Source organism: Lissotriton vulgaris, chromosome 2_1 (genome assembly GCF_964263255.1).
Source record: "Lissotriton vulgaris chromosome 2_1, aLisVul1.2, whole genome shotgun sequence".
Taxonomy (NCBI): domain Eukaryota; kingdom Metazoa; phylum Chordata; class Amphibia; order Caudata; family Salamandridae; genus Lissotriton; species Lissotriton vulgaris.
In genome coordinates, this window is record NC_141687.1 from 542,845,527 (window position 1) to 542,869,530 (window position 24,004).

The following is a 24,004-nucleotide window of genomic DNA, read 5'->3' on the forward strand; positions in this document are numbered from 1 at the left end:
GTGGTGTGTGCCTGGTGAAAGCGCGCACTGACGGCCGGTGGTGTGTATGCCTGGTGAAAGCGTGCACTGATGGCTGGCGGTGTATGTGTGTGCCTTGTGAAAGCGTGCACTGACGGCTGGTTGTGTGTGCCTGGTGGAAGCGTGCACTGATGACTGATGGTGTCTGTGCCCGGTGAAAGTGTGCATTGATGGCCGGTGGTGTGTATGCCTGGTGAAAGCGTGCACTGGTGGTGTGTGTGTGTGTGCCTGTTGAAAGCATACAATGATGGCTGGTGGTGTGTGTGTGCCTGGCCGGCTGGTGGTGTGTGTGCCTGGTGGAAGCGTGCCCTGATGGCTGGTGGTGTGTGTCTCTGGTGAAAGCGTGCACTGACAGCTGGTGGTGTGTGCCTGGTGAAAGCATGCACTGACAGCTGGTGGTGTGTGTGCCTGGTGAAAGTGTGCACTGCCGTTTGGTGGTGTGTGCCTGGTGGAAGTGTGCACTGACGGCTGGTGGTGTTTGTGCCCAGTGAAAACGAGCACGGATGACTGATGGTGTCTGTGCCTGGTGAGAGTGTGCACGGACAGCCGGTGGTATGTATGCCTGGTGAAAGCATGCACTGATGGCTGCTGGTGTGTGTGTGTGCCTGGTGAAAGCGGCAACTAACGGTCGGTGGTGTGTATACCTGGTGAAAGTGTGCACTGATGGCTGGTGGTGTGTGTGTGTGTGCCTGGTGAAAGCGTGCACTGACAGCTGGTGGTGTGTATGCCTGGTAAATGCGTGCACTGGTGGCTGATGGTGCACCATGGGGCAAAAACGGCACAGATGCGTGACGCATCTGTGCCGTAAAGGTGGCGCATTGCTGGAGTTGCGTCACGAGCGCGATGCAGCTCCAGCAAGGCTCGGGGGTGCCCCATCTTGACAATGCTGCGTCAAGACCTACGCCTGCTTCAAACAGGCGCAGGGTTTTGACGCAGTATTGGCCTGAAAGTGACTGAGTGAAATCTTATAGATTTCACTCAGCCACTTTTGCGAGGCGCACCTGCCCCGGAACGCCCACCCTGCGCCGGAACGCCCACAAGTGGCGCAGGGCTTTACAACGTGATGCATCTGCCTAGATGCGTCACGTTGTAAATGGGTCGTAGGGATGCGCCACATTTACGCCGCAGTTGCATGACGCAAACGTGGCGCATTCCCAACATAATTCTGCCCCATCGTGTTCATGCCTCAAAAATAAAGCTTCACAACTGAACACAACCAGTATACCTATCACCTTCCAAGTATACATTTTAACTTTGAAAATGTCATGTTGCTAAGCCTAGTTGGAATGAAATAATTAATTAAGTTCCATATACGGATTTCAGTGACAGCAAATCTTGATGGACTTTGGGATTCTGCCCTCCGTGTTTACTGGCCTAGTATTCACTATTATTCCCTATTGATGTAATAAAGATACATCCAGGTCCTCAGGTTGAGCAGCAGCCTGCCTGAGCCAAGGAAACGTTCTGAAGGCTAGTGTACTGGCAAAGAGGCACCTGTGGCAGTTTTTAAAAACATAACTTCCCGGATCTCAGTGCCACCCAATTAGGGATATGCTAACATGTCAACCATATAGAAAGTCCAAGCAAGCAGGTTTAAGCCCGGCACTGAAAAGGGCAAACACAAATAGCACAAATGCCAACTCACCCACTTCCATCTCGTCACAGAATGGAGTAGGGAGCGATCCGGAGCCACATTGACCCCACTTCTCCCCTCCCTGGGATGAGTTGAGAGATGGTGAGGTAAAAAGCAAGAAGCTGAAAGCTGGAACCGTGCATCGATGTAGAGGTTCCAGCCTTCAGTTTCTTGATTCTGTGCTCATAGAGTTGAAAATAAATAAAAAAAGAATATGTCAAATATTTTGTGCATGCTTGAAGGTGAGATAAAGAACGTGTGTGTGGGTGCATGTGCGTGTGTGTGTGAGAGAGAACATGTGTGTGACTGAAAGTGAGTGAGTGAGAGGCAGGGACAGTGAGTGTGAATAAGTAAGAGTGTGTGCCAGTCAATGTAACTGTCAATGTGTAAAAGTGAGAATAATTGAGACTGAGTGAGAATGAGAGAGATTGTGAGAGTGAATGAGAGTAGGAGTCCAAGTGAGTGTGAGGGACGAAGGCAGAGAGAGTATGAAGGAATGAGTGTGAGGGAGTATGAAGAATTGTGAAAGAGTGAGAGACTGAGAGTGCAAATGAGAATGAGTGTGTGAATGAGCATAGGTCAGCACAAGCGATTCAGAGTGTACTACTCCGACAAGCCTGCCACTGGTCCTGGCATATTGGTGGCACTTCTTGGCGTATGGGGCAGCTGTGGCAAAATGCTAGCACTAGCATACGAGACATAATTTTTGGCATAAAGCGTGTCAATGGCAAAATGCTAGCACTGGCATATTGGAAGTAGTTCTTGCCATTAGAGACATCCATGACAAATAGCTGGCACTGGTCTACTGGAAGTAATATTTGATATATGGCCCACCGATGGCAAAAATGCCATAATGGATATAATTCTTGGCAGAAGGGGTACTCATGGCAAAATATTGGTGCTTTGGGAATATTCTTAGCATGAAGCATACTCATGAGAAAATGCTGGTGCTGATGCACTAGTGTTTATATGTATGAGACACCTGGTAAATTGCTGGCAGTGGCATACTAGAGATAATTCTTAGGGATGAGAGCCAAGGTATATGGGATGGGGAAGGCAAACATTACAAAAAGAGCCCCTAAAATACTAGAGAACATTTTTGATGCATCGATCATGCAGGATTCTTCTCCTAAAGTGCCACCAATGACTTGTTGGGGAGGGGAGGGCACCCGGGACCCATGTCAAAATGTCAGACCTGACACATTATTGGCATTGACATGTGCACCACTGCACCTTTTTTAAAAAAAAATAGGGTCAACTCCCGTGCATCATTAGACTTCATTGGCATAGCATACCGATGGCTTTTGAGAAAATATGTATTAATTTTAAACATGATCATACCACATATTTTTCATAATTTTCCCTAGGGAAATATCCACGAATTGACCTACCAGAGAAGAAATTGAGCTCACTAGCTTCACTTCCTCACTGGCATTTCGGACAAGTATCATATCTCACCACTTTCAAACATTACCATCTAATTCTATTGGTATGCGTTATGAACTGCTTATTATTCCTCGATTGAGAATCAACACTGTAACTGTTGGTTTGGGAGATATGCAATATTATCGCCTGTGTGTTATATAGCGCTTGATAACAAAATTGTTGCTTGTTCAATGTGCCATAAATACAGCAGCAGTTTACTTCTTCTACCGCTGCTTGGTCCACCACAACCCATCTCTTTATTTTGTAACTTACACCCATATCAATTTTATATCGACTTAGCAAGACTGGAACATTGCAGTTATTTATCAAATTTCAGCGAATAGCTTTTTTTAATTTTCAGAATTTTTTAACAGTCTTTAAATTGAGTAATCCATAATTAGCCAGACCCTTCTTAAAAATAATGAGATTCTGCTTGGTCCCACTCCCTCACTTGTAAGTGAAAGCTTTTATTAGTTTTTAGGCCACAAACTCAATTTTGGCCACCGTTCTGGTTTTGCCACCTCGTTGATGTTAATTCAGCATTTTTTAAGTGCAATGCACTTTAAATCATCCACAGACAGATTGACCTAAAGCCCCTGCTCTGGAGCCGATGCCCTTATATAAATAGCTGTCCCTCAGTGCCCCCAGTCACATCCCGTGTCTGAGCTCATGTCTACGCCTCTTACGGAACAAGGAGTCCATGATTCGCCAATGTTTGGGGCTTTCTTATGTTTTATTTAGTTAAATGCTAGGTTATGACAAGGCTCCAGTGTATGATTCTTAGCGGCAAGGGTCATTGGAATGGGATAGGCCAGGGCTGTAATCATCTTTTCAATTATCCAAAAATAACAACTTGAGAAAGTTGGGAGCGGAGCGTGGCGCTGAGCGCCGTCCAGTGAACACACGCACACATGGGCAGCTGGATAACAACACATGTTTTTTCAGCTTCTCTCAAACGATGGTTACAGATGTCCTGAAGCAGACTTGTTTTTTAATAAAAGTCGATCCAGATTTTAATTACGAGGTAAGTGGGACAATGAGCAGAAGACTTTGCATAACGAAGTGCTCTGGAAGTCACTTGCTGTAATGACTACAAAAATGTATTAACGCCAGTTTTAGTTCAAAAATCTGAAAAGCGTTGAGTCACTCTTTTATAAACCTTTGACGGGTAGAGTGTGGTTCGTTGATATTCTCCAGGGCATCTTTATACAAGCACTGTGGGGGAGAGGTCGGCGGCAGTGAAGGTGCCTGCGAGAGGCTAATGTGGCGTCGCAAAAGTGAAAGCAGGAGCGCGAGAACAGACGCTGCTGACGCCGCCGTACACGCTCACAGCTCATGCCAGCAGCAAACGCGCGTTCACGAGGCCAAATCCAGACGGAAAATGCGCGCCCCAGACTCGTGTCCACATATTCAAGCATATAGGTATACTAAAGTATACTTGAGGTCCATCGCTACGCTCGACCTAAAAAACGGGCTTTATTTCTTTTATTTCTAAAGTACACACATAACCAACAGAATCCTGAAAATGGGAAAGTCTCAACAGAGAGCAGATGGTATAAAGTCTAACAGAACGGCATACAATCGCACATGCAAACAAAACGAACTGACTAGTAAAATTCATATAGATATAAACAGTAAAACATTTTACTAAATTTCTATATTACAATAAAAGAAATGTAAGAACAAAGTGAAAAATGCTTCTGGTGAAAGAAAATCAAAGTTCTAAAGCTTACCCTGCCAAATGAACTCACTTTATCAAACTAGCAAGCACATAAAACTAGCTCGGGGCTCAAATGTTTCGGCACTGCAAACTACACATGACGGTTGCTGGCTGTTACCCAAGGAGCAATCTTATCACTTAGTACAGCCTAAGCACTTCGTGCTCTAGATTGTATTTAGTCTCCAGTAAGGAATTTTTCAATACATTTATTTATACTGTACCAGTAAAAATGATTCCTGAACTTCTGAGTGAATTTCAATGATTCGGTCCAGATTTCACCAATTCTATTTTCAAACTGAGCTTACACAATCCCCAAGACTATCTACACTAATATGGAAAATAAGTCCAGGAGAACTGTGTGATTTATCCCAGATGCTCAAGTAATCCAGATACGGGATAAGGAGACTAAATTATGGAAACATACTAAAACCAGTTGAGTTTGCCTTTATTAAACACTCAACTGTGAAAGGCCTGTTGTTGGGACCCTGGGGCAATCAGTACTTAGCGGGCTGGAAAAATGTTTTACTTCAGAAACAACAACTTTACATGGCATTTATTGATCTTAGAGCGGCGTTTGGTCTTATACCACAATCGGCCCTTTGGCAAGCCCACATAAACATGGGTGCTCCGGCCAACTTAGTGTATTTAATAAGTAGATTACATGTGAATAATGTTGCACAGGCCCGCTGGGGTCCAAATGGAGAATTGACGGATCGTATTCCCATAGAGCGAGGAGTTCGCCAAGGCTGAGTGCTAGCTCCCACCCTATTTTCTCTACACATTAATGATGTTGTGGAAACCCTAAAACATTGTAGAAATGACTCTCCAATTTTGAATAGCAAAAAGATACCTATTTTACTTTTTGCTGACGGTTCCCTCCTCATATCTAAATCTCTGATGGGCCTCCAAATTTTAATTGATACGTTTTTACAATTTTGTAATTTGAGAAGCTTAAAACTGAATATAAACAAAACTAAGTTTATGGTTTTTGGAAAGAAGAAAAAAGGAAGTCGTAGTATTCATGCAGGGGGCGAGGCCCTGGGCAGAGTATATGGTTTTGATTATTTGGGGGTCAGCCGTAAAGACAATTTAGACAATAAAGACAATTTAGGGTGGACAAACCAATTGGAGAAATCAAAACTAATTACCATTTTAAGGTTTTATAATCAAACACATTTGAGTGCTATTTCCCCTGCTGTGGAAGTTTACTGAGCAACGGCTCATGGTGCCGCTCTTTATGGGGCAGAGATATTGGGTTATGGTAATGTGTTGTAATCAAGAACAGTCTGCAACACTTGAGATAAGTGCCGTCTCCCTGAGCACAACCAGTTGGAACGTGAAAACGTTCTAAAGAGTTATAGATCAATCAAGTTCAACAAATAACGATTTCCATCATCGTTTAGAATTATTCCATGTTATCTCCACAAATCATTTGACGAATTGCTAGTTTAGTATCCTTTAACATTCCCAAAGAATATGCATAAGAATCATAGAGGATTCACCCAATGCATTTCGGACTGGTAAAGTCCTTCATCAGGGGCAGTCTGAAAATAATGTAAACAAGAAAATATATGCAGGATCTTTCAAAGTGTCATGATGCACAAAAACATTGGTGGTCATATGAATTCTGAGTGATAACCAACATGTTGCACAGTGATAAAGAGAATTAAATGGTGCAGCAACTATAACGTGTCAGGTTAAATAAGAAAAGCCATAGAAAAGAGAATACCAAACGAGTAACAGTGAAATCGTGAAACGAACTGAGTGGTACAACGTGACCAAATGCTGTGCGGAAGGTAGAAAGAAACAGTTTTGCATGAGTCGCAAACGGGATGTGCCGTGCGTTCAAGTGCAAAGTGCTTGCCCAAAATATGTTAAATGAGTGTAATAGTGCAGCAACTATAACGTGTCAGGATGGGTGTAAAAGCCATTAGAAGGAATGTTAAAGGATACTAAACTAGCAATTTGTCAAATGATTTGAATAATTTCCTGTGGAGATAACATGGAATAAATCTAAACGATGATGGAAATCGTTATTTGTTGAACTTGATTGATCTATAACTCTTTAGAACGTTTTCACGTTCCAACTGGTTGTGCTCAGTGAGACGGCACTTATCTCAAGTGTCGCAGACTGTTCTTGATTACCACACCTTTGTCGTGGAGTGATATCTCTGGCGCACACCACAAACTAATTCACAACAGCGGAGTGCGTAACCTCAACCCTTTTTTGTATCTACTCACCCTAACTGGGTTACTGCACCCCTTCTTCTTCACCATGGCTTATGATGACATCACAGCATTAACTGATCTAAAAGCTGACACCTTTACGTTTACTCCTGATGACATCGATAAAATATATGCTTTGATCCCTGAAGTGTCTGCACACCCCACTTTGACAAGAAGCAAGGAGAGTTGTATAAAACAACTATTATACCTTACAAAGAAAGAAATCAGCCAAAGGCTTCATGCCAGCACTTTAATACGCTACCATCGAGCGTAAACGAATTCCCAGGGGTCTCCGAATCCCGCTGAAGCCGCTACTTTGCAAGAACAGCTCCAAATTCGTGGATAGATGGTATGCCATCTTAAATAAATGTTCGCTGGATTTAATACTTTTAATTGTAAATGAGCTGTCGAGAGCTCTAGAGGATGTGAACAAGGACATAGAACAATGCAAAAAGGATTTATCTGACATGTCAACCAAGGATGAATGGTCCAAGATCCTAGAGGACATCACTGTACAACTGGACAAACATGCACGTGAAATCAATGAGCGTAAGATACGCAAATATAGAAGGGACACTATTGACTACAAATTAGGGGAGGTATACTCCTGGGCTGAGGTCTATGCCAAACGTCGTCAGAATAAACCATACAAGACCAACACAGAAACTGAGACATCTTCTTCTGAGGAAGATGCACGTACCAACATTAATAAAACTGGTTCTCAACAACCTTCCATGAGCAGAGAATCTATACTTAGCACATCCACTTCCAGTGCGGTTCCTTTTTTAGAAGAAGGTTCAGGAGAAAGACGACCCCGCAGGAGCCAAAGGAAAAGACAAGGAAAAGGAAACGGAATGAGATACCAGGAGCACCACAGCGAACAAGAAAGCGAAGGAGTTGAAGAAGAAATTAATCTAGTAGTCAACATTTCGTCACATGCACTTACAGAACAAGAGAAATCGGTTCTACAAAAAGGCACTTTGTTTGTCCCTACCAGCCATACCAACGCGCTTGAATTAGAAATAAGCCTATTCAAATTCATGCACAACCTATGTCTCAGGTACTATTTTGAAAACATCGTCCCAGATACAGACAGCGATCAAGTTGATCAACTCAAAGGCCTGTGCAACAAGAGTACTTTCATTGCACCCATCAGCCACAAGTCATTTGATATTTTTGAAAACCTTGTGAGAAATGACATTTCAGGTTTCAATTATCACGCAACTCAAGACACACTAACATGACAAACAAAGAATATTCAATATTGAACAATCTATCTAAGAATGCTGGGTTCATCTATCAATCCGCTGACAAAGGAGGGGCTCTAGTCCTGATGGACACTGATTTTTATCGTAGACAAGTGAATGAACATCTTTCTGATGGTAACACATATCAAGCCATTCAATATAAACCCACCAAACAGTTCACTGAAGTTTTACTCAATATTCTATCAACAGCACACGATAATGGCATCATCAATCAAAAGACTGTCAAGTTTTTGACTTCAAAGAATCCTAGAACATCCAGCATGTACATGCTGCCAAAGATTCATAAGAGTTTGACACAACCTCCATTCAGGCCTATTGTTTTAACTCGCGGAAGCATTCAACCCACAGGAAAGCTAATAGACAAATATCTACAAACTTTTGTTCAACGGTCACGTACTTATGTCAAAGACACAACAGATTTTTTGCATCACATCAGTAACATACTTTTTGAAGAGAATGATCCTATCTGGCTATGTTCCATTGATGTAAAATCACTTTACACCAGCATACCACATGACCTGGGCATGGAGGCAATCGAGAACATTTTGTTGCATTCAGACTTGGACACTGATTTTCAAATCTTCATAATGCAACTAATGCATTTTACGCTATATCAAAGTTACTTCCAATGGGAGGTCCAGCACAACGTACAGTTGTCCGGTACTTCTATGGGCAACTGTGCCGCGCCGGTCTACGCTAACGCATTCATGATGTATTTTGAAGAAAACAACATCTTGAACCTCAATACTTGGATGACACATGTCAGGATTTTCTTAAGGTACATTGACAACATCTTTGTCTTGTGGCAGGGAGATCACGAATCCTTGAGTAATGCATTACTACAACTGAATAGTATTCATGATCGCAGCCAATTCACTCATGAGTTTAATCAAGAATCCATCACTTTCCTGGATGTAAAGATCACCCGTGTCAAGGATCAACTAGAAACTGATTTATACAGGAAATCCACTGATAAGAACAACACCCTGCACTACAAATCTTTTCATCAAACAGCCCTGAAAAATCACTTACCATTCTCCCAACTTCTCCGGGTGAAACGGATTGTATCTGACACAACTAAGTTCGAACAACAGGTCACCACCATGATCAGACGTTTCGAACAAAGAGGTTATCCACAGACCATTCTTAGGAATGCGAAAGAACGTTGCGACAAACTGAGTCGTCAAGAAACATTGGTATTCCAACAAAAGGATATCACCAAAAGGCCTGTGGTCCTGTCTAAATACTCAGTTACCTCTAAAGCATACAAGGCATCCATACTCAAACATTGGTCAATCATAGATACTGAACCTGGTTTCAAACAGATTTTTCAAGGTCCACCATTATTCGCCTACAAAAGAGGTCACAATTTAAAGGAAATCATCACTAAACCTAAACAAGAAACCTCTACCACCTTCAAGGTCAACCAACCCTGCTTAAACTACAAAAATTGTAACAATCTTATCAGAGGGTCAGTCATGAAACATCCTATCAAAGGTACCAACATCAACCTCAAACTCAATGCCACATGTGACACTGAAAATGTGGTATACATAATCAAATGCCCCTGTGGATTGATCTACACTGGGAAGACTTTAAGCAAGCTGAAAACACGAATTAACGAGCACAAGAGTAACATCAGGACTCAGAATTTAAAATCAACTGTAGCAGCTCACTTCAAAGAATTCAGACACAATGTCAGTCAATTACGATTTGCTGCTGTTGAAGTGGTGTCTAAGCACAATGACAGAGACAATAACAACTTTCTTTTGCAAAGAGAAAATTATTGGATAAAATTTCTGCAATCTTCCAGACCATTGGGTCTAAATGATCGGATGGAATTTTTGTGTTATTTGTGATACTGTTATTAACCTGCATCTTTTTCATCTGCTGTTCGTTTTAATTCATGATTTATATTTTTGTGTATGTCTCATTCACTCTATTTTGATTTATCATCTTTGCACTAAGGAAAACCTATTCATCTCCATTCCCTCATTTTCCTTTTCATTTTTTCTTATACACCGCTACAAGATGGCCGCTACAAACATTGTCCTCTTTCTATGTAGACACCGCTAACCTTGTATTTAACTTCCGTTATTCTTCTAACACTAACACACGCATCAGCGTAATGATGGCCTCCCGGCGTTGAAATGCTGTTCATTTCTGTCTAGTAGTAAGTTCAGTTCAGTTGTTCGTTATTTGTTAACACTAACTTAATACAGCTTGGGCAAGCACTTTGATTAGGTTATCTACACTTGGACGCATGGCATATCCTGCTCGTGATTCACGTTAAACTGTTTCTTTTTATCTTTCGCACAGCGTTTGATTAAGGTGCATCACTTAGTTCGCTTTACGATTTCACTGCTATCCGTTTGGTATTCTCCTTCTAATGGCTTTTACACCCATCCTGACACGTTATAGTTGCTGCACTATTTAATCCATCTAATTTGTTAACACTCATTTAACATATTTTGGGCAAGCACTTTGCACTTGGACGCACGGCACATCCCGTTCGCGACTCACGCAAAACTGTTTCTTTCTACCTTCCGCACAACGTTTGGTCACGTTGTACCACTCAGTTGGTTTCACGATTTCACTGTTACTAGTTTGGTATTCTCTTTTCTATGGCTTTTCTTATTTAACCTGACACGTGATATGTTAAATGAGTGTAATAGTGCAGCAACTAGAACGTGTCAGGATGGGTGTGAAAGCCATTAGAAGGAATGTTAAAGGATACTAAACTAGCAATTCGTCAAATGATTTGAATAATTTCCTGTGGAGATAACATGGAATAAATCTAAACGATGATGGAAATCGTTATTTGTTGAACTTGATTGATCTATAACTCTTTAGAACGTTTTCACGTTCCAACTGGTTGTGCTCAGGGAGACGGCACTTATCTCAAGTGTCACAGACTGTTCTTGATTACCACACCTTTGTCGGGGAGTGATATCTCTGGCGCACACCACAAACTAATTCACACTATCAACAGCGGAGTGCGTAACCTCTACCCTTTTTTTTAAATGTCCAGTTGTTAACCATTGCCGAGAACAGCTTTTTTAGAAGGCTATTAGGCTTACCATCTAGTACCACATTAATCCCCATGTATCTTGATGTTGGAATAAAATGAGTTGCTCTCCGGGCCATTGTGAAAAGTTTAGTATATTGGATCAGACTATGGTCTACACCAGAACGTATAGTCCTTAAAGACTCTCTGGTAAAGGTAATGAATCTTCAAGTAGCCAGGGAAATTCCTTGCATTAAATCTGTTTCGGGGTGGTTTTCCAAACTCGGTATGCATAACTTGTGGGAGGAGCCCAATTCTATTTTAAAATCTGACATTAAACTACTTAAATGTAGGTACTGGGCTTATATAAATGACCAATCTGTTATGAATACCCACAATGGCCCTGCAACTATTAAGTTCTTGGCTCATAAGCACTCTACACTATTTGAAGACTTTTTAGATTTAATTATCCCATCTCCAACCAGAAACTTGTATATAAGATTTTGTTATGGAATTTTATCACTGAGAATCCTTACAAGCAAATGGCCGGCAAACCGAGAAACTGAAATCTGCCCTATTTGCGAACTGGCACCGGAAGACGAAAAGCATGTACTGTTTTTTTTGCAAGGAGTACTTTTACATACGCCGTAAATCGCTAGTTCCCATCTGTCGTAGCATGGCCAACAGGCAGTCACCTAGAAGCCTATAGGATCCTGAAAAGTAATACGTCACAAAAAACAGTATTTGCTGTAAGTACATTTTTTGAAGCAATGTGGTATAGGAGAGCAAAAATCCTACAGGCTTTGGAATAATGAGTTTGTTGGTTGATCTTTTTCCATTATGTATTGCAGTTAATTTCATGTATTTTACGCACAATGAATGGTCACTATGGTCACTTTTTTAAATCTTTTGAACAGCCCTTATATGGTATGTGAATATAGTATTGCTAATGTACAGGATGGAAATTGTTGCTGTTCAAACAAATGACTACAAAGTGAACCTAGTGGTCGATACTGGAAGTAATATATATTTTAGTTTGTTGTACTTTTTATGGGATGTTTTATTGTGTTTCCATAATGTATTTAAACTGATTGGAGGGAAATGTTGAAATTATGTACATTATTGCTATTATGAATATCTTAATAAAACTGATTGAAATGTTTTTTGATAATTGTAGTGGGGTTGTATTGGTGTATATAGGACCCAGTATTTTGTCCCGTGAATTGGGTTGTCAGTTTGAGCTTGTTTTTATTTGTTGTGTGTACTTTGATGGTTATTTAACCAAATAAAGTTATTCACTACTACTTTGCGGGCAGTATCCTATTAGGATACTGTTGCTTACCACTGATGTACCATGGCATAATACTTTTAAACTTCAATTGGATAACCAGGTTATTTCCTTCGGGAACTCCACTACGTCCAGGGAGCAAGCGTGGGAAATCAAGACATCCGCCAGAAGGTGGCAGGGATGAGAAACTCAGATACAGCTTGACAGTAAACAACACAGTCAGTATTTCAACTTTAAAGAAGAAAACAACTTGAAGTAACAAATTGGTAAATAAAATGAAGAAACTAAGATGCAAACAACATTTGGGGCAGTTACATATCGTGAAGTAAAAAAAAGAGGCTTTCTTTCTGGGAAGGTCTAATGAATTCCAATACAATTATTCCATTCAATCAGTCATAAATCATACATGAGACTCGAGAACACCACATCATTACGTGAAACACTTACAAGGAAAAGCAATACTATTAATCGTTATTTATTTGCATTGTAAAAAAACATTCATATGAATAAATAAAACATATACATACATTTCATATTTAAAAACCGAATCACAATTGCAGAATAAAAAAACTTTAAACAATAGCGCAGGAGAAAAAGTGGGTAAAGACAGTAAATTTTGTCTTGTCATTCGTTATTTGGACCTTCAGTGGTCAACACTAGGCAGGGCTACCCTTCCCTATACCCAGATCGTGAATTGGCCCCTCCAGATTTAACAGATCTATAATGCGTCGACGCGTTTTGGAAGCTTTCGCTGGCTCTAGCCTCCTTCAGGACAAACGTAATTTAATTCTCCACATCCAATATGTCACCTAATATAGAGATAAAACATTTCTTAATCTAATGGTAACAGCATTTCTACATACTGCATTAATCAGCAATATTAATAGTCCTTTCAACATATATATTTTCAGTGCTTCTCTATATAGCTGTACCTATACATTCAAGTGGAACAACTCAATCTGTCCCAATCTTTTGACCAAAAGCATAATCAAATTCACAGTTGAGAAAGCAGGGTCTAAACAGCCCTCTCCCTCTGTCTTTTTTGTATATGTATAATCATTGTAAGTGTTTTACTAACATTCGTCCACTCTACATACATAACTCAAACTTCCACACCGTGCATTGGTGTAAAACACTCTCATTCTCTTTTGTCACTGTTATAGTAATGGGGGACCACTCACCTGTGCAATCGCACTTGGGTGAGTCCACTATACAGTTAGGTGTTCGTGTAGGGAAGCATGTCTTTTTCACAGTTTTCCCAACTGTCAAAAATAATGATAAGATGAAGTTCATTATTTATGGGCAACCCATCCTCAAAGGTTCGCGCTTTAATGCGGCTTATTCTTAAGCTCTAAAAACACAACCATTACCTCTTCAGTTAATCGTTATTGTGGGCAGATGTGACTCAAAGTGACTTGTATTATCTGTCGCCAATTAAAAGTTCGTTAAAATTACAGTCCAAGGAATCCCTGTTAAAGAGTAAGGACATATAACGTTTTTAGCCTACTGCACACAGCGGCAAATAACCCCAGGCTTAAAAAAGGTTTTTACCTTAAGCTTGTGGATCGGAGGATTTTGTTTTATGCCTCTCAATCGCTTTTTTTGTAGTGCAGACTCCCACACCTTGTAAAACAAAAATGTGTATACCAAGAATTTATGGTCTACATGTTTCACCTCAGTCTAATAAGTTACTGTGAGAACTGCTGCGCAGGCTCACCTTGTTCACGTGTGGGCGAAGTCTTGGACAATTCCTTTAACCCCGGGTGGCACTCGCTCGTGGCTGTGTCGAGATCAGGACAGAAACGGGGCACAACAAAAAAAAGTCTGTTTAGACTATTTAATTGGGCAGTATCCCCTCTCACGTTTAGTTTAAATCCCGAAGGTTACATCCAAAATCCAGCCGATGTTCCGTTACTATCGGTCATGAAAATAGTGAACCCCCCAATATTATTGAACGTTTACACTACGAATTCCCCTACTCCCACTACATCGAGAGAGGCACCCCATTTAGTCAAAAATCCTTCTGTTATGCTACCCTTATTACAGCGCTAAATTCTCGGGTACAGAAGCCGTATACACATACCTTTTTAATCCAACGGCAAAGCTTCCCAGGCGTGTCTCTTCCGCGTTCAGATGATTGTGGTAGGCATCGAAAAGGGACTACTCAGTCACGATGGACTCCCTTTTAACCACGTCACTTAATCGCGTCATTACACACACGCCCCGTGTTGTGGGCTGTGCTTTCAACAAGGAAAGCTGTATTCTATCTTAAAGACTTGACGATACATGCTTAATAGCCCATAACGAAACTTTAATAATGATGATGTACCTAATGCATCCGCTTATCGAACGTCATCCATTAAAAAAAAGCTTTATATGCGATCGCAATTTTGTCAATGCTTTCTAATGATGTGATCGTTTTATTTCATGCATAACTAATTATCTATTTAATTAAATAAATGTATTAAGCCCATTCCATTATTCATATCATTGGTTTTAAAATATTTCTCCTGGTCTATTGTCACATATTTCCCGCACTCTGTTAACACATTATGTCCCTTACATAGAAAAGAATTTTCCAGGATTTTTCTTATCACCACCCCATTTACTTCTTTCATATTATATGGATATATATATATATATCTATATGGCTGCTTAAAGACCCAATGCAGGACTCTGCCTGGTGCTTCTATCCTCTATGGGAGACACAATGTTATGCATGCTTACTTATCCATTCAAGTGTTGACTGATTTAAGGAGTTCAGTTAAACACCTGTGGATGTACACCACAGGACAGGGCGGCAATATTACCTAACAAATACAGTATTGGAACCTACCCGTATATTTTTAGACCGCTATTCTCATCCAGTCTTCCTTTGTATTCAAGCCCTTATTAACCGTATCAAGGGCCGAAATATACCATTGTTCTCTGTTTTTTCTTTTGATTTCGACATTGCCACCTCTCCTGGAGGATGTAATTTTTTCAATGACAAACCAAGAGAATTCAGTGTGTTTATGCTTTAAATTGGTATAATGGTCAACCATAGGGGCGTTTGCTTTACCAGTTTTCAGAGCAGACCTGTGCTCCAGCAGGCGGAGTCTTATCTCTCTCCCAGTCTCCCCTACCCATAGGTCTCCAGGTTCGGAATGAACCGGGGCTATTTACTGACAACAAAACATTCCTAGAAATCAGGACCCATATTGCCAATAGATGCAGTAGGGATTGGATCCTTCTGATCATCGAAACAGCACAGGAAAGGGTAGTTATAGAGAGGAAAGAGATTGAACAATTGGAAATTGCACTTAGGGATATGTCAGCAGTAGAAGATGCTAAAAAACGTTTGGATGATCTAAACTTAGAAATTGATGGATATAGAGACTACCTCATAAATAAAAAAAACATAAAACTTAAAAAGGACATCAATAAATTTAGTTTAGAAATAGTGTATCCCTTTACCAATAAAGTCTACTTTCAGCATCCGAGGGATGAGAGAAACTTCAAACAGAGACCCATTTACAAAAGGGGTGTTAAGAAAGGAGTCACCTTTTCTGAAACATCAGGGTCTAGTAGTGAGGAGGAAGGCCCAACTAATAATGAAAATGGGGGACAAATGGGTGGATTTAATGGAGGACACTCTTTTTTAGAGAATCGCCAAACGAGGGGTGGAAGAATAGACCGGACCCCATATCAATACAGGGGACAATACCAGAGGAACCAACATCAAGAATATCAGGGAGGACAGAGAGCGAACTTTCAGCACAACCAGGCCCCTCAAGAATACCCCAACACAAGGAGCCAGCGTTATCGTCGCTAGATAGTAGTGAAACCCAAAAATTTCCCATCATTAATCTCTCCAGTTATGTCTTGAATAAAACTGAATTAGAGGTCCTAGAACGGGGATTTACATTTGCACCCACTGCTAATGTGAATAAATTCAATATAGAGAAAGATCTTAAGGCATTTGATATATCCCTTGTTTTAGTTTTCTTTAGTTTATTTGCCCTAATGTTAATCTTGTTTATATATTGTGTTTTCTTTTAAGATGTACTGCTTTAGGCCATTCCTATGTATGTCATTGTTGCTTAGCAATATTGGAATGTTGGGGCTCTTGCTGCTCAATTGAGACTGGAGCTTGACAGAGTGACACTCTGGCAGTTTGAAAGCTGTACTTGTTCTTAAGAATAAATCTTCTTTAACCTACAAGACTGGATCTGTCTTCTCTGGATGCAACAGCATTCTGTAAGGAAAATTTGACTGAGAGAATTTTTTGAGAATAGGGATTACAATCCTGCCACTAACATTTCTGGCCTGCTCGAAAAGTCCGTATTTACACCAGCTATTAGCCAAGTAAGTAAGAATGTAGAAGTCTATGAAAAGATTGTGGAATCTAAAGTGAGACAAATCATAAAAGGTGCCCATCCAGATACCAATAACATGTCCGACAACCGTTAGGAAGGCCATGATGGATTTAAAAAACAATCTGCAGCTTACCATTAAGCCTGTCGACAAAGGCGGTGGGGTGGTTGTATTTAACACAAAGGATTATGACATTAAGATTTTACAACTTTTGGAAGTTAAAGAACACTATCAAAGAGTATCTTCCATCAAACTAGACTCTTTGAGGAGAGAGGTCAGTGAAGTTGTTAATACCGCCTTGGAAAATGGGTGGATTTGTCAGGCTGAACAAAAAATTTTGAATAATAAAAATGCGAGAACTCCAGCCACATACGGCCTCCCTAAAATACGCAAAAATTTAGACGATCCCCCCATGAGACCAATAGTCAGCTGCATTGGGTCACTGCTGGAACCCCTCAGCCAATATGCTGATACGTTTCTTAAACCTTTGGTAACTCTACAAAAATCTTATGTACGTGATTCAGCCCATATCATCTCAATGCTGGAGGGCTTGGTATACCATCCTAATAATCGGATCTTAGTAACCCTCGATATAGAGGCTTTATACACCAATATACCACAGGACAACACCATTGAGGTAATTGGCAACGTTTTAGAAAGTGCAGATTTGAGAGGAGCGAATAAAGAATTCATCATGCAGTGCATTAGATTAGTGTTGAAAAACAACATGTTCCTTTTTAAAGATGAGCTGTTCCTTCAATGCAAGGGCACGAGCATGGGGGCTACCGGTGCCCCGAGCCTGGCATGCTTATACGTGGCCAGTTTTGAGGAGAAGCATGTCTACAATGAGGCAGCACCCTTCTATGAGAACATCAGGATGTGGCGCCGCTTCATCGACGACATCTTCTTTATCTGGGAAGGCAATTCGGAAACTCTGGAAGATTTCTTGAAGTGGCTAAACTTGGGAGATGGGAATCTCAAGTTTAGTGCAGCCTTTGATAATCATGCAGTTAATTTCCTCGATATTACCATTAAAAATAAGGAAGGACTTCTGGAAGTGGAATTATACACTAAATCCACGGATAAAAACACCCTTCTACATTACAGTAGTTATCATCCCAGATCCCAAAGGGACAATGTATCTTTTGGACAATTCCTCCGATTAAAGAGGAATTGTACCAATATAGGGGACTATCTGAAACATGCTGACAAACAAGCGGCAAAACTTAAAGATAGAGGATACCCCAAAAAATTAATAAAGAACTCTTGCAAAAGGGCACGATTTTATAATCGTGAGAGCATGATACGTCCAGACCCCAGTGAGCCAATTCTCCAACATCACTAACAGATTAAAGAATGTTATCCATTCAAATTGGAACATCTTGAATGAAGTCAAAGAAGAGAAAATTCCGAAACCTCTCTTTGCGTTCAGACAGAAATCGAACAGCCATCAGAATTTGGTCCATACATATAGAGAGGAAAATCAAAACTACCAGTTGACAGAGGAGGGAAACAAAGCGGTAGGTAACTACAAATGTAGCTGCTGTTCTGTATGTGTTAACTGTATTGGGACTAAATCTTTCACATACAACAACTACATCATGACAGCGAAAACTCTCAATAACTGCAGGAGTAGCAATTTGATATACCTCCTACTTTGTCCCTGCGGATTAGCGTACATAGGTGAGACTGGGAGAGAGATAAGACTCCGCCTGCTGGAGCACAGGTCTGCTCTGAAAATTGGTAAAGCAAACACCCCTATGGTTGACCATTATACTAAACTAAAGCATAAACACACTGAATTCTCTTGGTTTATCATTGAAAAAATTACATCCTTCAGGAGGGGTGGCAATGTCAAAATCAAAAGAAAAAACAGAGAACAATGGTATATTTTGGCCCTTGATACGGTTAATAAGGGCTTGAATACAAAGGAAGACTGGATGAGAATAGCGGTCTAAAAAAAATACGGGTAGATTCCAATACTGCATTTGTTAGGTAATATCGCCGCCCTGTCCTGTGGTGTACATCCACAGGTGTTTAACTGAACTCCTTAAATCAGTCAACACTTGAATGGATAAGTAAGCATGTATAAAATATGTGTCCCATAGAGGATAGCAGCACCAGGCAGAGTCCTGCATTGGGTCTTTCAGCAGCCATTAGATATATATTTCCATATAATATGAAAGAAGTAAATGGGGTGGTAATAAGAAAAATCCTGGAAAATTCCTTTCTATGTGTTGGAACCTAATGTTGTCAGGTCACCTAGGGTAGCCTGGCCTAGGGTAAGACAATATTAACAGAGGCACATGTGTAAAGGTTGCATCCAACCCAGCAGTAACATCAAGCAATTCCACTCAAAAATGACGCTACACCAATCTTTGTGTAAAAATACGAGCTGTTTTATAAAAATATTCTTTGCTCTCTTGTCTATTATTTATCTTCAGATAGTACAGTTCAATACATTACATTCAAACAGTAGAATTATAAATTTCTTCAAAGTTGCCAAGATATTTCACTATTCAACTTCCCAGCTTAACAACACATCACATTGGCCTCTAGGGAGCAGTGTCTGCACTCCTCTAAACTTAGCTAGACTTGGCTCCTCTGTTTGAGGTTATCACATTTAAAGGAATGATTTCTTGGTTTAAATCCTTCACAAGCGCAGATTAGCGTAGACAGTTTCTCAGCTTTAACCTTTCCTACTTCTGCCTGTAAACAGGGCTAACCAAAAGCTTTAGACATTTCTGACAGTTATATCAAGTAAACATAGATCAACCTTTAGCTGTTAGCACAGAATTTCACAGAGAGCGAGCTACCATCATTCCTTAAACCTTTCCCTCTCACGGGCAGATGGCATTAATCATTTCAGGAACCCCCAGTAAGGTACATAACTTGTTTCTTATACACTGTACAGAGAAGTCCTCCACCCGCCCTCAAGCACAGACTGTCTGCTAGTGCCAACTCCTTAGGCCTGGCTGAATGAAGGCAACTCAGTCGCTGTTCTTAAATTCTCTCCACTCCTACACTAATGGCAGGAGGTTTCCTTCTCCCAGTTCTCCGCACCTAGCTTTGTGGAAGATTCTCCGCTTTGGCCAGTTCTGAATTGCATGCCAATTACTCCCGTTGCTTCCCCTCCCTCTCCTCACCTATTTCACTCACTGGCTGGCTTCTAGCCGGTGGGAGGGCTCCCACAACAGGAGGGTTCAGTCCTCTCCCTCTCTCTCAGACGCCAAGGATCTTAGAGCCGGTCTCCCCGGTGGTAGGGAGGACTCCGCCCACGTCCCCGGTCGACCGCTCCTCCTGCTGAACTCCCGCGGGAAGAGTACACCTCGGACTCCTTCAGCGCTTTCCCTCACCTCACCTTCGCGTAGGCCTTCGGAAGCACTACTCTTCCTGTCCTGCGCAGGAGTCGCGCGTTGATGCCGCCTCTCACCTCAGGGCTGGCGCTACAGGCTGCTCCTTCCCTGGGACACTCCTACCGGTCCCGCCTCCGCTGCGCCGGCACCAAGGAGAGACGCTTCTCTCTCTCCTCCGCGCAGAAGCGGAATCAGAACACCACTGCTCGGCAGCTTCCCCGAGCCTCTCCGCCACAAGAGCCAATGATCCGCTGAAGACGAAAACAGGGGGCACCCGGCAGGGACGTGGTAATCTCCCTCAGCACCCGCTAGAATTCGCCATTAATGAGGGTAAGGAGAGAATCGGGAGTCGGGTCGCTCTGTGGCTCTATCCCTATTGACGTCCTGGAGCAGGATTACCACTTTGAAGATCCCAAGTCGGGTCAGTCCCACTCGCGGAGATATGCCAGAGGAGGGGGGAATATGAGGGGGGGGGGGTCGATTGGAAGGGCTAGATAGTCCTCCCCTTTTCTCTCACTGTCCAGTGGATGGAGCCTCACTCCGTACAATCTCCCTCACCCACTCTTCCTTCTGAGACCAGATGAAACAGGTGCCCAGGGTCTCCAGGATTTTCCCCAGCAGGGTCAGGTCAGCAACTACAAGGGGAGAAGGGTGGTGAATCAGTAAGGAGCGTCCCTACACTGGGAGGTCAACCCTCTGATGATCCTACCCTCGCCTTATGCTACAGCCTTAACTCCAGCTAGCCTTCTCTGGAAAGACAAAATGGCTGACTAGCATTCCGCCTTATATAGGCTGACCCTCAGAGGTCCAGAAGGGACCAGAAGGTTCTGGAATGCCCTACTCTATCCTATGGGACAGACCCCAGGTGTGACAGTTGTGACAGTTGAAAACCACCATTTTGTAAACCTGGGTGAATTCCTGTCAGGAAAGGCGCCTAGGCCTAAGGTGAAGAACTATGAGGGTAAAAGAGCACCTATCCCTCCAGGCCAGCACCATAAAAATCTAGTGAACACAAAAAAAACAAAGGCATGAGGGGCAAAAAGGGGACAAAATAAATAATAAATTGGAGGAACTACGCAAAAGGCCAGACAGGTCTAACACTATGTAAAGGGCATAATGTGTTAACAGAGTGCGAGAAATATGTGACAATAGACCAGGAGAAATATTTTAAAATCAATGATATGAATAATGGCATGGGCTTAATAAATGTATTTAATTAAATAGATAAATAGTTATGCATGAAATAAAACAATCACATCATTAGAAAGCATTGACAAAATTGTGATCGCATATAAAGCCAGTTTTTAATGGATGACGTTCGATAAGCGGATGCATTGGGTACATCATCATTATTAAAGTTTCAATATGGGCTATTAAGCATGTATCGACAAGTCTTTAAGATTGAATAAAGCTTTCCTTGTTGAAAGCACAGCCCTCAACACGGGGCATGTGTGTAATGACGCGATTAAGTGATGTGGTTAAAAGGGAGTCCATCGTGACTGAGTAGTCCCTTTTCGATGCCTACCACGATCATCTGAACGCGGAAGAGACACGCCGGGGAAGCTTTGCCGTTGGATTAAAAAGGTATGTGTATAAGGCTTCTGTACCCGAGAATTTAGCGCAGTAATAAGGGTAGGGTAACAGAACGATTTTTTACTAAATGGGGTGCCTCTCTCGATGTAGTGGGAGTAGGGGATTTCTTAGTGTAAACGTTCTATAATATTGGGGGGTTCACTATTTTCATGACCGATAGTAACGGAACGTCGCTGGATTTTGGATGTAACCTTCGGGATTTAAACTAAAAGTGGGAGGGGATACTGCACAATTAAATAGTCTAAACAGACTTTTTTTTTGTTGTGCCCCGTTTCTGTCCTGATCACGGCACAGCCACGAGCGAGTGCCACCTGGGGTTAAAGGAATTGTCCAAGACTTCGCCCACACGGGAATAAGGTGAGCCTGCGCAGCAGTTCTCACAGTAACTTATTAGACTGAAGTGAAACATGTAGACCATAAATTCTTGGTATACACATTTTTGTTTTACAAGGTGTGGGAGTCTGCACTACAAAAAAAGCGATTGAGAGGCATAAAACAACATCCTCCGATCCCCAAGCTTAAGGTAAAAACCTTTTTAAAGCCTGGGGTAATAAGAGATTTATTTGCCGCTGTGTGCAGTAGGCTAAAAACGTTTATGTCCTTCCTCTTTAATAGGGATTCCTTGGACTGTAATTTTAACGAACTTTTAATTGGCGACAGATAATAAAAGTCACTTTGAGTCACATCTACCCACAATAACGATTAACTGAAGAGGCAACGGTTGTGTTTTTAGAGCTTAACAATAAGCCGCATTAATGCGTGAACCTTTGAGGATGGGTTGCCAATAAATAATGAACTTCATCTTATCATTATTTTTGACAGTTGGGAAAACTGTGAAAAAGACACGCTTCCCTACACGAACACCTAACTGTATAGTGAATTCACCCAAGTGCGATTGCACAGGTGAGTGGTCCCCCATTACTAAAACAGTGACGACAGAGAATAAGAGTGTTTTACACCAATGCACGGTGTGGAAGTTTGAGTTATGTATGTAGAGTGGACGAATGTTAGTGAAACACTTACAATGATTATACATATACAAAAAAGACAGAGGGGGAGGGCTGTTTAGACCCTGCTTTCTCCACTGTGAATTTGATAATGCTTTTAGTCAAAAGAATGGGACAGATTGAGTTGTTCCACTTGAATGTATAGGTACAGCTATATAGAGAAGCACTGAAAATATATATGTTGAAAGGACTATTAATATTGCTGATTAATGCAGTATGTAGAAAAGCTGTTACCATTAGATTAAGAAATGGTTTATCTCTATATTAGGTGACATATTAGATATGGAAAATTAAAATTACATTTGTCCTGAAGAAGGAGGCTAGAACCAGCGAAAGCTTCCGAAACGCGTCAACGCATTATAGATCTGTTAAATTTGGAGGGGCCAATTCACGATCTGGGTATAGGGAAGGGTAGCCCTGCCTAGTGTTGCCCACTGAAGGTCCAAATTAACAAATGACAAGAAAAAATTTACTGTCTTTCCCCCACTTTTTTCTCCTGCGCTATTGTTTAAAGTTTTTTTAATCTGCAATTGTGATCCGGTTTTTAAATATGAAATGTATGTATATGTTTTATTTATTCATATGAATTTTTTTACGATGCAAATAAATAACAATTAATAGTATTGCTTTTCCTTGTAAGTGTTTCACGTAATGATGTGGTGTTCTCGAGTCTCATGTATGATTTATGACTGATTGAATGGAATAATTGTATTGGAATTCATTAGACCTTCCCAGAAGGAAAGCCTCTTTTTTTACTTCACAGTATTTGGTGCTCTATTTCCTTCTGGTCATATTGAGCCCCTCTCTTTTGTTTAAGAAGCAGTTACATATTCCCAAACACTTTGTAATTCACATTGTACATTGATTTGCTGTTCATAAACAGATGTATAGAGATTGTAAAACAAAAATATATGGAATGAGTTGTGTTGCTTATTTTCAGTCAGAAACGTGCCCCCCACACCTATCCCAGTTCTTATCTCTTGACTTAAGAGTTTCTTTAATGTTTTACTGTTTCTTTGACTTTTCTATCTGTGTTCTCAGAGTTTTATTTGTGTTACTGCCAATAATTTAAGATAGAGTATTTTCTGTCTGATCGTGTATCCTGCC

At 41.2% G+C, this 24,004-nt stretch overlaps 1 protein-coding gene across 1 annotated transcript in view; it reads right to left on the reverse strand.

Annotated features, from left to right (window-relative positions):
• UBE2G2 (ubiquitin conjugating enzyme E2 G2) overlaps positions 1 to 24,004 on the reverse strand; it is a 401,614-nt gene that overhangs the window by 67,839 nt on the left and 309,771 nt on the right. The gene's annotated exons all lie outside the window — the stretch shown is intronic.